The sequence below is a fragment of the Protopterus annectens genome, chromosome 11.part0 (assembly GCF_019279795.1).
Source record: "Protopterus annectens isolate FY-2018-M chromosome 11.part0, PAN1.0, whole genome shotgun sequence".
In the NCBI taxonomy this organism is placed as follows: Eukaryota; Metazoa; Chordata; order Ceratodontiformes; family Protopteridae; genus Protopterus; species Protopterus annectens.
Genome location: NC_056745.1, coordinates 347,206,766 through 347,222,243, shown reverse-complemented (window position 1 = coordinate 347,222,243; position 15,478 = coordinate 347,206,766).

Sequence of the window (15,478 nt, the reverse complement as noted above, 5' to 3'; positions counted from 1 at the left end):
GGAGTCTCTGGGTTATGAATCTGTCTCTCCAGCATGTCCTATTTATTTCAGTGCTGAGGTTCAAGTCTCTTGAGCGCGTAGCTCGATGGGATTTGGATTTTCTGAGGTGCAGCATGTCCATTAATTCTGGGTTGGACATGGCTTTATACATCAGGCACAGATCGTCTCTGAGCAGGCGGTATGCCACTGAGTAGAGCTGGAGTTTCTTTAACCGGGCAGCATATGGCATCTGTTTGAGCTCTTTGATCCTCTTGGTGAGGTACTTTTGGGATCTTTCCAGTTGCTGCAGGTGTCTGGTAAGGTACATCCCAAAAGGGGCATTGTACTCAATTATGGGCCTGATGAGGGATGAGTAAAGAGGCACAATGACCTCTCCTGATCTAGATGTGAATCCCTTCATGATTAGGTGGGCTATATAAAATGTTTTTCTAACCACTTTGGCCACGTGGTTGTCAAATGAGAGATTGCTATCAACTTGGGTCCCCAGGTCCCTAATGACTTCTTCTGTACTTAATGGATTACCACCTATGTGGTAATTTGTGGGCACTTTGTTTTTGCCAAAGGGGATGACTATACACTTTTGGCATTTAGCTTGAGGCCATGGCTCTGGCACCAGTTGTCTGTTTCTATGAGGCCCTTTTGGAGGATGCTTGTGTCGGCTGGAGAGTTGATTATGGCCCAGTTTGCAGTCATCTGTGAACTTGGTCAGCCACAGTCCTTCCATGTTGGCCTGTACCGAGAAATATATACCGAACAAGAGAGGTCCCAGGACTGAGCCTTGTGGGACGCCACTTGTAACTGGTTTGGAGTCTGACATGGCTCCAGCAATTCTAACCATGTGGGTTCTGTCCTTGAGCCAGTTTGCAACCCATCTAGTGACATAGGGGTTTATATTTAAGCTGGTGAGCTTATCTATAATGCCCGAGTGGGGTATTGTATCGAAGGCTTTTGCGAGGTCCAGGTAGGCTGTGTGGACCACCTTCCCTCGTCAATGGCCTTGGTGACTGTTTCAAAGAAATCGACCAGGTTTAAGAGGCAGGATCTGCCCTTAACAAAGCCAAACTGGGTAGGATCCAGTGTCTGTAGGTCCCCAATATCTTTATTTATGAGGTCCATGATGATCCTTTCCATAGCTTTGCAGACCAAGCTAGTCAGGCTTATGGGGCGATAGTTTCCAGGATCCGTTGAGGCACCACCTTTGTGGAGAGGGACCACTGTTGCTGTACGCCACTCTTTGGGTACATATCCTGTAGTAAGGCTAAGATTGAACAGTAGTTTTATGTTTGGGTTTAGCTCTTCTTGGAGTTCATGTAGGACGGCCGGGACACCATCTGGTCCCATTGATGCTGTGTTTTTGCTTTGGAGAGGGCGGCTCTTACCTGAGCATCTGAGATGTCAGGGGGCAGCACTCTGTTGGGATAGATATTTGCCCTTTTGGTGGGGAGAGGGGGGAGAAGTTTGCACTGAACCTGTCAGCTAGGATGTTGGCAATGTCTGTGGGCTCGGTGTATTTTTTGTCATTTTGGACTAATTCTGAGCATATCTGGGAATTCCCACCCAGGTTCCTAACATAACTAAAGAAAGCCTTGTGATTATCCTTAGTGTCCTGTGCAATTTTTCTCTCGAAGCTGGCCTTAGACGATTTTATGAGTGCCCGTAGTTTTTTGCTAATACTGATCAGAGATGCCTTCCCTTTTTGGGATTTTGATCTATCATGTAGTAGCTTCCTCCTTCTATTGTATAGTTTGTTTATGGCTGGGGTCCACCAGACAGGACATCTGCCTTTGGAGGATTGGGCCTTGGTTTTATTTGGGATTGCATGATCCATGCATTCCTGAAGGTGTTCATAGAATGTGTTTATAAAGGATTCTGCGGTCTGGGCCGTATTTTCCACAGGCCCGGGGGCTTTGAAGGATTTCACCTCGGTTTTGAGGCATGTGAAATTTGCTTTAGAGAAGTTTTTCACTGTGGTTTTCTGGGCAGGGGGTGGGGTCGGGATGTGAATATCCAGTGAGATTAGTTTATGGTCTGATCTTACCAGTGAGGGATACACTTCTGGTCTGGAGCATAGTGTCCCCATGTTGTTGATGATCAGGTCCAGTATGTTTTCCCCTCTTGTGGGAGTGGTAACAAGTTGTTCCATAGCATTTGAGTTTATAAATTCTAGGAACCTTTGGGCTAGGGTGTTGGAGCTAGAGTAATGCTCCCAGTCTATGTTTGGGTAGTTGAAGTCGCCCAATATAATGGTGTTTGGAGAGACCTTCATATTTTCCAGTATTCTCAGGAAGGCCAAGTGGGGTTCCTGTGTTTAGGAGGGTGGTCTGTAGCAGGCTATAAACTGGAAGGCAGTTTTACCCACAGTTAGTTGCACATGGATAGTCTCTGATGCTTTGTGCTGTGCCACCAACCTGGAGGTGTGGGTATCTTTGACGAATATTGATACTCCCTCCTTTTGTGGTTCGGTCCAAGTTTTGGGACGAAAAGCATGGTATGAGGTATAACCTGGTAGTGCTGGGGTGCTCTCAGGAGCCTTGAACCAGGTTTCTGTTACTGCACAGATATCGATGTTCTCCATGCTAAGGAGAGTTTCGAGTGCATGCATCTTGAGGTTTAGACTTCTGGCGTTGAGTAGCATTACTCTTAGTTTCTTATCCCTTGTGATACCTATGGAGGTGGGTTTGTCTTTTGAGCCTTGCCTAAAAAAGGCACTATGGGGTAGCAAAAGCCTTTGCCAATATCCGAAAGCCCAGGGGTGACAGGTGCAAGCCGTCCCTAGCGAAGCATCGTGGCTTGTCGAGCATGTCATCCCAGGCTGACAGGCATCGGATCCCCTTTGAATGACACCAACACTTAAGCCAATTGTTGAAATTGATCATCTTGTCTTCATATTGTGGCATCATTTTTGGTGAGGGTAAGATGCTACTCAAGGTCAGGGTCATACTGGCCTGGGCTACATGCTCAGAGAGCTCCTCTATGTCTCTTTTCATGTAGTCCAGGGAGGTATGTCTCAGGTCATTCACACCAGCATGGACAATGACTGAGTCATATTTGTACTTGCCTTGGAGTGACCTGAGTGCTTGTGTTATGTGGCGGATCCTAGCGCCCGACAGGCAGCTCACCATGACCTTCTCCTTGTTCAGCCTGGTGAGCGGGACGTCAGTGTGCCTGACGATAGTCACCTATTACAAGTGTATCAGGTGTGTTGTTTAGCCTTAAGGGCTGTGACTGTTTGGCACACTGGCTTTGTGAGTTATGTGTTGCATGTGTTTTGTTTTGGGGTAACAGTTGCTTGGGTGTCTGCTTTGGAGGTCTCTGCTGCTTAGGCAGATTTTTATTTAGAGCCTCCGAGTATATTTTTGTGTGTTTATTTGTTTGGTTTGTTGTCGTGGTAGGTCTATGTGAGACTGGAATTGTAGTGAGTGTGGTTTCCTTCTCCTCCTGAGTGGTTACGCCAGTACTGAGTTGAGAGAGCTTAGCCTCCAGTTTGGCTATATGGTTGCATCTCTCACATGTGTTGGAATTTGTTGGGAGGAGGAGAGGGTTGTCTGTGTACATGAGGCAGTTGTAACATTGCCTCAAGATTCCCAGATTCACCTGCTATACCAGAGAGGAGATTGACAACTGACCTTTGGACATGCTAGAATAGTATTGGGAATTCCTTTATAATTGAAAAAAAGGGCCAATGGGGAACAAGGTACTCAAGGGGAGTTTGTGAGGGTGTAGTGCTTTTAATTTTTTAGAGCTGACTTATATAATTGCTTTAGTGAGCAAGTGCCAGGTAACTTAAATGCAATGTGTTACAGGTAACTTAAATGCAAAAACGACAAACAGTAACTTTCTTTCAAGTGAAACAAGGAAATAAGTACAGTAAGCAATGCAGATATCACTAGGGATCCACAGAAGTGCTAAAAGGTCGCGTTTTAGGTGGAATTAGCGTTTCAGGGAAATAAACAAATAACAAGCATACAAATAAAGCTAGATTCAGCAGGCCTGGATCTAGTCTATGCTACAGCAAACAAGGTGTACCAATTTCAGTAAGAAACAGTTAGAATATGCAGGCACTATAAACCTTTAACCAGAAATTCCCTGCTCAGAAGGGCAGAGTCCAGCCTCTCCTCCCACAAAAGTGCAGACCGCAATCCTTTTTGTTACATTTGAGCTACATGAGATTCCTGCTTTGAACTATTACTATTGTTATTATTATAGTTATCATCATTATTATTATAAATGTGATTATATAAACTTGCTGCTTTCTGATGTATGCCTAGAATATTTTTCTATATACCTAATGCAAACATTATATGCCAGTTAACACTCCACGGTGCATTTTTCTGCCAGCTGTCTCAAATTAAGTAAACTGCAGTGTCAAATTAGCAGCAAATACTATCCCTTGACATGAACGTATTTTACACTTAAATTCCTTAGTCAATGAATCACTTCTCAGTGTTGTTTTAATAGAACATATGTGAAAGAATGACTGACTGTTCTGTTAAAGCTAGTATCACCATTTAATTAAAAGGCTGCCTAGCATTCCTAAAAGTTGTATGGAGTTTAGTCGTAACAATATGAACATTATTGTAAATCAGTTTCCCCTTCACTCTATTTCTTTTTTGCCCATGGATCTTTAAGCTCTCAGATTACCAGTTGCTACAATGCACTACTTAGCTCCAGTACAGTGAGTCACTGTTCCTCGAACACAAGCAAACTCTCTGGTGATTAAGCATCATCTACTGAACATGCACTTGTTTATTTCAAGTCGTGGGAGTGCATTACAGCAATTAACTTTCTGTCATTAGGTGAAACGAATAACATAAGCAAAGAACCTACTAAATGGTCATGTATGTCAGTAGCTACTTGTTCAGTTTTATGACGAGATTTGCCATGATTTACATACCTTTACAGTACTTGCTATAAAGTGAACTGTCAGCAGTACCACAAGGGCACATATAATAATGCATAATTGATTGTGAACTACATAGTTATATATAAAACATGTATGATTAAATAACAGTATGTGTGTGTTAAGGAACATTTATAGCAAATTCTCTATCACAGTTTTTATTTTGAAATGATAGCTGCTGTTATCTACCCTACTTTATTTTATTTGAAATACTATTAAAATAACATGCATCTGAACCAAATGAGGTTTATACATATAAGTTCAGGCTCATGTTGCTGGTAAAAAGAATTATAGCCTGTGTTTTGTTTCTGAGGGAAAGAGTACTACCAAAAAATGCAATAGGACTATGCAGTAAACCAGCTAATAAATAAATCTTATTCTTAAGTAAAAACAAGCACACGGTCATGAAATGCAGCAGATCATACTCAAATACACTAATAGAGAGAAGCAGAGCTGATTAAAATTAGTAAAACGTTACAGCACATTTCATGTTCTGCATGTTATAAAACCATGTGCTACACACAGTGAATATTCTGCCCTGGCAAAGACGTTGGTGCATCATTAAGGACACGCAGTGCAATCAAAGCTTTAATATAAGAACTGTCGTACAGAGACAGCAACATACTTGCAGGAAGCTGGACTGAATTAAAGGGTCTGGATCTACAAAGTATTATGCAGAAGTACAGATAAGAGGTATATGAAATATAGATCTAGATTGCATTCAGATGAAAAGATAATTTGCAACAGGGTGAAAATCATTGAACTGAGGTCTCAGGCTAGTGATTAGAATTTTTTTTTAAATTTTTAATTAATTGCCTTATTTATTTTATTTTTATTTTATTTTATTTATTTATTTGTCTTTGTTGACTGGGAAACATCTGACTGGGAGAACAAACAGCGGGGAAGCAAAGTGACTGTAAGAGTTGTAGAAAAGTATTCTGAGTAAAGCTACCCAGGAGAGCAGGAAGAACAGACCCATCTTTGGCATGGGTGCTGCTTAAGCAAAGTTTTGAAACTATTTCAGTTTTCTATCTATTTTGACTGTGGGAATTTCATTCCAGAGTTTTGACACATGATGGGAGTATAGAGAGTCTCCAGTAGTGCTGAATGTCATACTCATAGTAAAAGTTTATTGCTAGAGTGAAGTCTCTAATAGATGAATAGTACAGTAGAGTATTTTTTAAAGCTGGACATTGTCCGCAGAATACAATAGGTTGCGATCAATGAGTAGTTGTGGATACTTCCAGATTAGAACCATCAACGCCATCACCCATGCTTACTTCCCTAGTGCACTGAGTCACACAAGTTGCCGTGGCAGCTAGTTTGGGAGTTCAAGGCAGTTTAATTGATGCAGTGCAAGGCAGTGATGTGTTTTATAAGGTTGGTTGGTTTCAAATGTGGTTATTGTGCAGTAGCAGGAGGCTAGTTCAGGTTTATGTATAGTGCTGATATTTGTAAGAATAGGAGTAGCATATAAAGCAGAAAGAAGGAGGTATGTTGCTGCTAAGGTAAGCCTTGCTTGATCTGTCAGGTAATGTTTGGCCCTGTAGAGGGAGTTGAGTTTTTGGTGAGTTTTCTTGATGGACTGAAGTATCTGGTAATCAAATATGAGGTTGTCATCTATTATGACTCCTAGTAGTTTAGTCTGGCATATGGTTTCTGTTTTTGTGTTATTACTTGATGTAATATGAAATGTGTGTTTCTTGTTAAGGTGTTGTTTTGGGGTAAATAGCATACATTTGTTTTTTGTGGTGTTAAGCAGCAAGTTAGCATTTTTTAGCCATATTTCAATTTCAATCAAACATTTTTGATTGATTTCCTGTAATTTTGTTATAGATGGGACAGAGCCGATAAGAGTTGAATTTTTGGCATATTGTATGAGATTAGCAAGTGTTGTAGTGGTATGAAGTTTATTTATGTAAATATTAAATAGCAGGGGGTCAATTATTGACTTTTGGGGAACACCAATAGATATCATTTGAAATTATGAATTGTTTTGTTGCCATTTAGTTGCCTGCTGACAATTGCATAAATAACGGGAGGAGTAAATGAGGCCTACAGTTGTACATTCATAAAAGAGCTTTTGGTGGGACACTGTGCCAAATACTTTGGAAAGGTCAAGAAAAAGTGAAAAAACAATGTTGCCCTCACTTTTGTATTGGTTTACTATGTTGGTGAAGCTGAGAATGGCAGTAATAGTACTGTGGTTGGACCTGAAACCATGCTGTGTGTTGGAAAAGAGGTTGTTTTTGGTTATATGTGTCATAAGCTGAGAGTGCACATATTTCTTGAGGATTTTAGAGAGAGGTGATAGGAGAGCAGTAGGTCTACAGTTATTTAACTCTGTTAAAGTTCCTCCGTTATGAAAGGGTATAATAATGGATTTTTTCCAGATGGATGGGACATAGTTTTCAGTTACTGACCAGATGATCAGAATGGAAGCAGGGAAGACTAGTACTTCTGCATCTATTTTGAGGAACTCACTTGGAAGGTTATCAGCAGCTGAGGTTGTTGATTTTAATTTAGTTAGTAAATTTTTATGGCTGATGTTGTGTTGGGCTGAAAAACTAAAAGAAGGTGTGCTGTTTTTGAGAACAGATGGAAGTTATAGGGGTTAAGTGAGGTGGCCATTGATTAGTGATAGAACTGACTCGATAAAATGAGTGCTGAACTGAGTGGAAATGGACACTTTGCTGTTTGACATGGAAGAACAGGGTATAGTGGTATGGCCGGGGTGTAATACAGGGTGTAGTGGTATGGCCAGGATGTAATACAGGGTGCAGTGGTATGGCCAGGATGTAATACGGGGTGTAGTGGTATGGCCAAGATGTAATACAGGATATAGTGGTCTGGCCGGAGTGTAATACAGGGTGTAGTGGTATGGCTGGGGTGTAATACAGGATATAGTGCTATGGCTGGGGTGTAATACAGGGTGAAGTGGTATGGCTGGAGTGTAATACAGGATATAGTGGTATATCTGGGGTGTAATACAGGGTGTAGTGGTATGACTGGGATGTAATACAGGGTGTAGTGATATGGCCAGGATGTAATACAGGGTGTAGTGGTATGGCCAGGATGTAATACAGAGTGTAGTGGTATGGCTGGGGTGTAATACAGGATATAGTGGTATGGCTGGGGTGTAATACAGGGTGTAGTGGTATGACTGGGGTGTAATAGTTTATTTAGAGAGGACTAAAAAAGCTTGGGTTGTTTTGGTTATTTGGTTCGAGATTACTGTAGTATGATTTCTTGTCAGATTTAACAAGGATCTTGGTACAGTTTCTGAGATATCTAAAATTTTAGTAGGCATGTTTTGTTTTATTCGTATATCATTCTTTCCATGCTTTATCTCTTTGCAGTGTGAGCTGTTTGGTCTCTTCTGTCAGCCACGACACTCTTCTTGTCCTAACTGCTGATAAATCATTTAGTAATTTAGGAAGGTATAACTGAAGTGAATAACTGCTTCATCTAGGGGCAGTATTCCATTTATAGTGACACAGGGTTGTAATAAATGTATCTTTGTTAAATTTGGTTAAATTGTGTACTTGTTTATAGGTTACTTGTTTGGGTAAACCGTATTTCTGCCTGATTACATAAATTGGGAGGTGGTCACTTTTAATATCTCGTAAGCAACCAGAGGATTTTATATGGTGGAGTTTGTTTGTCAGTATCCATTCTAGTATGGACTGCCTGTTGATTCTGTTGGTGAAGCTTATTAGTTTGGTGAAGCCAAATAGGTGAACAGAGTCCTTGGGTTTGCTGCTGTTTATGGATTGCCAGTCTATATTCAAGTTACCTAAGATGAAAGTTTTCTGGGGGGAAGTTGTCAGATATCCAGTGTAGGGTATTTTTGACTGCGGTAATGCTGTTGCCAGGTGGGATGTTTACTGCTGAGATACATATACATTTCTTTTGGTTGATTTTGAGGTATGCAATCAAAAGTTTAGCAATATTACATTTTGAGATATTTACATGGGCTGGAGTTATTTCTAAGTTGTTTCTATAAAAAATAGCAGTGCTACCTGCTCTTTTAAGTTTTCTGCCCATTAAAACTTGGGGGAATCATTTTTTTTAGTTATTTCAAGTTTTAGCCAGGTTTCAGTAGGAATTAGAATGTCTAAGGAGTAAAAATCTAGATTTGCATGGATATCCTGAATTTTGTTGTAGATACGTCTGAGGTTAATGTTAAAAAGACTGAAGTTAGATTTGTTACCTGATGAGAAAATTGTGCTGGGAGGATTGGAAAGTAATTGGTTGGCCATGGTGGGTATTTGATGTGTGGGTCCGGGATTAGAGTGAATACCTCACCTGAGTTTCAGGATGGAGGTGGGGCGATTAGAGCTACAGAGACATTTGTATTTGTATCTGACTTTCAGTACTGCTAAAAAAGAGTCTACAGCAAAAAACTATAAGAGCACCTACATAGCTGTATGGACTCAGCAATACCCGACAGGGCCAAATCATCTTCCTCAAGGAAGAGTAAACCTGTTTGGTGGACAACAGCAATAAATAAATTCTATAATAGAAGGAAGAAGTTGCTGTCCAGGGCCAAGAAGGAGCAGGTGCCAAGTTGGAAGCAATCTCTCCCTTGTCTGAACAAGTAAATAAGGTCACCGGTGAAATCCTCTAAGGCTAACTACGAGTCCAAATTGGCCACATCCACCAAGGACAATCACAAGGCATTCTTCACATATGTCTACAATTTCAAACGCAGCACCCAAATCACCCAAATCTGCTCTGAACTGGTGGTCAATAACACCACATACACAAACGCCATAGATATAGCCAACCTGCTGGCAGACAGGTTCAGTGAAAACTTCACCCCCTGTCCCCCCATCAGTAAACCAGGACACCTCGAGCACCTGCCCCCCTCCCCTCATCACCAGGGAGCAGGTCCTTTATGCCCTCTCAACGTCAAACAATACAGTCTCCATGGGACCCGATAACATCCCTGGCTGTATCCTACATGAACTCAGGCATGAGCTCTCAGCTCCATTAGACACCCTATTTAACCAAAGCCTGAGCACCGTCTTCATCCCTGCTGAACGGAGGACAGCCACTGTCATCCCTCTACACAAAAGTGGAGCATCCACTGACGCAGGCAATTATAGGCCCATCAGCCTAACTAGCCTGATCTGGAAGACCATGGAATGTATTATCATGGACCTTATAAACAACGACATTGGCAACCTCCAAATGCTTGACTCCACACAGTTTGGTTTTGTCAAAGGGAGATCATGCCTGTTAAACTTGGTCGACTTCTTTGAAACAGTCACCAAAGCCATGGACGAGGGGAAGATGGTGCACACTGCCTACCTTGACCTAGCCAAAGTCTTTGACACTATTCACCACTCGGGTATAATAGATAAACTCTCCAGCTAGGCATCAACCCATATGTTACCAGATGGGTACCTAACTGGCTCACTGATAGAACCCACTCAGTCAAAGTAGAGGAAGCCACCTCTAATAGTAGACCTGTAATGAGTGGTGTACCCCAAGGATCAGTCTTGGGACCTCTACTGTTTGGGATATACTTTTCTGAGGTGAAAGCCAAAACCAGAGGTCTGTGGCTGACCAAGTTTGCAGATGACTGCAGGTTGGGTGCTGTCTTAAATTCCCTTAGTGATGTGAACATCCTCCAAGAGGGCCTTACCCAAACTAATGACTGGTGCCAGAAGCATGGACTCAAACTGAATGCCAAGAAATGCATCATTATCCCCTTTGGGGAAAATGTCATCCCCACTAATTATCACATTAATAACAACATACTAAGTGTGCAATCAGTTGTGGAGGACTTGGGCACCCAGGTTGATAGCAACCTGACTTTTGACCACCACGTTGCCTCCATTGTACAGAAGGTTTTCTACATGGCCCACCTCATAAATAAGGGTATTTCATCCAGGAACAAGGAAGTCATAATGTCCCTGTACTCCTCCCTTATCGGACCCATTATCGAATACAATGCCCCCTTCAGCATGTACCTTGGCAAGCACATGCCGCAGTTGCAGAAACCACAGAGGTTTCTGACCAGGAAAATCCAGGGTCTCAAACACCTATCCTATACAGATAGGCTTAAAAGCCCTATTCCTCTACTCAGTCTCATACAGACTGCTTAGAGGTGACCTGTGTCTTATCTACAAGGCCACACAGCCTTGGTGGAGTTGCTGCATATCTGTAAGACAAACTCCACTCATGCAACCCACATGCAAGGCCGTAACCTGGTCTGTGACATTAGCAGAACTTGTTGGTGGAATAGATTTGTGTTCCAAAGACTCCCCCATCTGTGGAATTGACTCCCTCTCCATGTCAAGCAGAGTACCTCTCTAGCCCTCTTTAATAGGAACCTGGATGACTGGATTGGAAAATATACCCCTGGAATCCCACTTGGGTCTCTGCTGGACATAGGAAACAGGTGCTGACTTTGAGGGAACATGGACAAAATTTTTGGGTAGGCGTATAAGGGCCTCCAGACCAATAGCTTAGTATCATCCTATGAACCTACCTAAGCACCTATACTGAAAAAGTACTATTCTCAACTGTAATATATCTATAAGAGAACAGATCTGAGCATATATATTGGTACAGAGAAGGGCAGATCAATAAGGAAAGAAAGAGGGTCTTCTGATGTAATGTATGTGTGTTTTTTTCTAAGTCTGGCAGTATGATTTTGTTTTCTGCCTTCTGTCTCTTCGATTTGTCTTTAGTTTGCAGAGAAGGTATGCAAGTACCCAGCAAGGAATTGTTTAGTAGGTATGCAAGGTGACTATATACAGCAGGCCAATGCTGACAGTAGGACTTTAGATACAAATCCATCAGTTAAAATATCATTGCTGATAATATACATCACAGGATGCAAGGAGAAAAATGGGATGAGTAGACATACACGTTTCCAAGGGGTTTTAAGAAGGAAATGAGGGGGTAATGAATGTCAGCATCGTGTGGACGAAATGTTGATGCTTTTAAACTGAATGCCGATTTTAAAGCATGTGAAATGTGTTTGCAAAGACAAGTCATTATAGTCAGCAACAGGATTTTGAACTCTTATCTGTTTTGAAAACCATAAAAAAGTGAAGTCTCCTTGAGTGACTATTTTTATTTATTTGTTTATTTACTTATTTTTACATTTAGCAACTTTCCTCAAAACACATTGTTTAAACCAGCATAGAAAGCAAGAATGCAAATGATAGACATGTTTACTAACAGTCTGAAGTGTGAGGACAGTGTAAATGGTAGCGTGATATTTTTGGCATATGTAATTGCGTAATTACAAAAAAAGGAGATGAGGCGTTTTACTGTTATGTTTTGGTGTTCTAGTTATGCAAGCTAAAACAAGATACATTGTCAGTGACTGAAAAAAATATTTGCACATGTTCATGTTGCAGGTAAGGCTTGCATTGTAGAATGATGAAAAAATTAATAAAAAGACATAAGTAATCTGAATTTCAACAATCTATGCTGTAAGAAGACAGAGATGGCATCCTTTGCCATGAAATTAGAAATGTGCTCTTAGTTTTACATATGATTCAACCCACTGCAAAGATGCACATTCAGCGTGACTGTATAATATCATGGCTTAAGTTTTCACATCATGTAATCCAAGGTGTGCTCATTTAACTGAAGATTTAGACATTACAGCTCATCAAAATCTCAGCTGGCTGATTGTGGCAGCATTTGTATACCAAATCTGAGTTCACTCAGGCTATGGAGTAGTTTTCTTATCTGACCAGTCATATGTTCTTGGAGATGGCAAATATAAGCTGAGGGAGAGTGGGCAGCAGCAACAAACCTCCACACAATGGTGGCCCTAGAAGCTGTGACTACTTAATCTTTACTAGCTCAGGAGCTAAGGTGTTACCGAACCAACCAGAGAAGAATATCACTGCATATCATTATTTAATATTTCAAACAGCTAACTAGGCCTTAACCTTACAAGGCATCCTTCTGATTTGTCTCCAAACTTCATAATCCTATAAAGATATTGTTCTGTAGGTAATGAAAATGTCACAGTTTTCTGTCCATCACAACTGTTTTGATTTCTTCCATTATGCTACAATCAGGTATGACAACCAAGTAAACAGTGCACTGAAGGCTACTACTATTGTTTCATCCTCTAAATAAATTATGCTCTTTTGTTCTAATGATAGCAGCATAGTATGATACATGAAAAAAAATAATTTATGCATGTAAACCTTTCAGATATTCTACACTGCTGTCAATTTAGGACCATTTAATGGACAGCACTTTTGAGGTGATACTACTGTATCATTTAAAACAATGGTATGATATTAGTAGAGCAACATCACATGCCAATTAGAAAGGTGTGCAGGATCACAGATGGTTTATGGGAAGGATAGCTAAAAAGCGACTGATATCCTTAGTATACACTAGCTAATTGTCAATTTATGTTCTACATTTGCCAAACTATTGAAGGTTGAGACAAAATATTACAAGGCCTGATAGACAGACAAACAGTAAGTATTCAGAAGTTTTGAATGCCTCAATATCATTAGCAACACTGCAGTCTCAGAGACAAATTGTTACTGGGAGCAGCAGAGTTTCACAGTATTTATGACAAAAAAGGAAAGTTTCCTCGAAACCTGCTTCTGAAGATGGGCTATGTCTAGTTGAAGAAATGTATAAAATGGCAACACGTGCTTATTATTCAACAGTTTTCTATACTTTCTGGCATGCATTACATAATTTTTCATTATATTTTAATTGTGTTTCATCTCTGGGTTGGAAGAGTAATTTAATTTTATTTCATCATTTTAGCCATTCATTTCTTTGGGTACCATGAATAATTAGAAATGAAAAATGATACCAGATTAGCCTGACATTTCATGTTGGTGTGCTCTGTGCATGCACAAACCAATGCAGTGACTTCCCTGGGAGTTAACAGTAGACATTACCACTGCCTTCCTGAAAAAGTATATCAGTCTAGTAGAAATTACAGTCGCCTGCTGGGGCATGCTAACCGACATTCAACAGACCGCCTGCTGAGCTCTGAGCTACTGCTCAGTGACAGGGTTGTGCAGTAGCAGCTGTCCTCAGCAGTACTTGCTTTATGACCCTGGCAGCTGTATTTGTGCTTAAGCTTGAATGTCATTTATGGTAGCAGTAAAAAAATCTAGAGGAATAAAATTATAATCCATGGATAATACAGTCTGTAGCAATACAAATCCATGATTTTAGGAATAATGTTTGCTGACAGTGAAGCATTTCACAATGTTGCAGTTAAAATAATGGAATGGAAGCAATGCTGACCACTACACGTTGGAAATAATGCTACCGATGTGTGCCACTGTGTATAATCTTTTTATCTGGAGCATGCAATTTTGCTTGAGCCAAGTTAGTAGAATCTCTGTGGCATAGAATAGATCAGTTATTTGTTTCTGAGTACTTGTTAGGCTGTGCTTTCCATCCTGTCTGATCATATGTATGGATTTATTTATGGCAATGGGAGTTAGTAGTTCATTTCTTCATATACAAGGTGGCCTCTGTTAAGAGTGAGGTAGTCCTGAGTGCAGAAAGAGTTCATTCATTTGAACATGACAACAGTCTACCAGGTTGCAATTGGAGTGATTTAAATCATTTAATTTTACTGAGTTCATGCGGATATTTCTAAGTGTGTATCTCAAGACTTGTGGACTGCACCCAGGACCGACCTGTTTACTAAACTCTTGCTAAGAGGTCTTGTGCCCTGTTTTTTTTCAATTATTTAATCACTTCTGAGAACCAGTATGCATTCATACTTTTAAAGAAAAAAAAAACATCATTCTGCATAATTCCTTAATATTGTTCTTTTTAGAATCATTTCCCAGAAAATAAATTATATTATAGAATTACTGCTTTTTGTTTAACCGATAACACATTTACTTTTAATATTTATTTTTGACTCATAATTAAATCTTCAGGTCCAGGGCACAGCAACAAGTGCTATTCTACTTTAGTGATGAATTTATTTTTAATTTGACTATAATGAAAGAACCTATGTTTTATTCATCATTTCATCAAATATTTCAGATTTATTAGCAAGCCGATATTTACTGACCAAGATTATACTAATATGTTTCTTATACTTAAAGTGGTAAATCTTTTTCTTCTTTTTAGGTGTCTCAGTAATAAACTCCATCCATGGAAGAACTCTTGACTTTTGAGTGTTAGTATGTGTACAATAATGAAGACATTGTTTAAAGCCATGGAAGGCACCCTGGCAGAGCAAGCCTACAATGTCTTCAACACATTTAAACCAGCTACCATATAAGAAGGAACAAAAAGTGGAAATGTGTCAATCTAAATAAAAAGTTAGCACACCTCATGAGTGGTCAAACAGTATGACGCACTTGAGCTACTTCATGCCTAACTAACCTTAGGTAAATTCCCATACCATATTCTTGCTAGCTATATGTCCCTATCTATGACCCAGGATAACCATAACATGTACTTGAATATACTGAAGTCACTCACCATTCAGCCCGACACCATATTCATGGGTGATTTCAGCTAACTCACCATAAACTGGAATATGTACACAACCAGTAGCATGCAGGCTCCAAGATCCCTGGATTTTGTCAATGC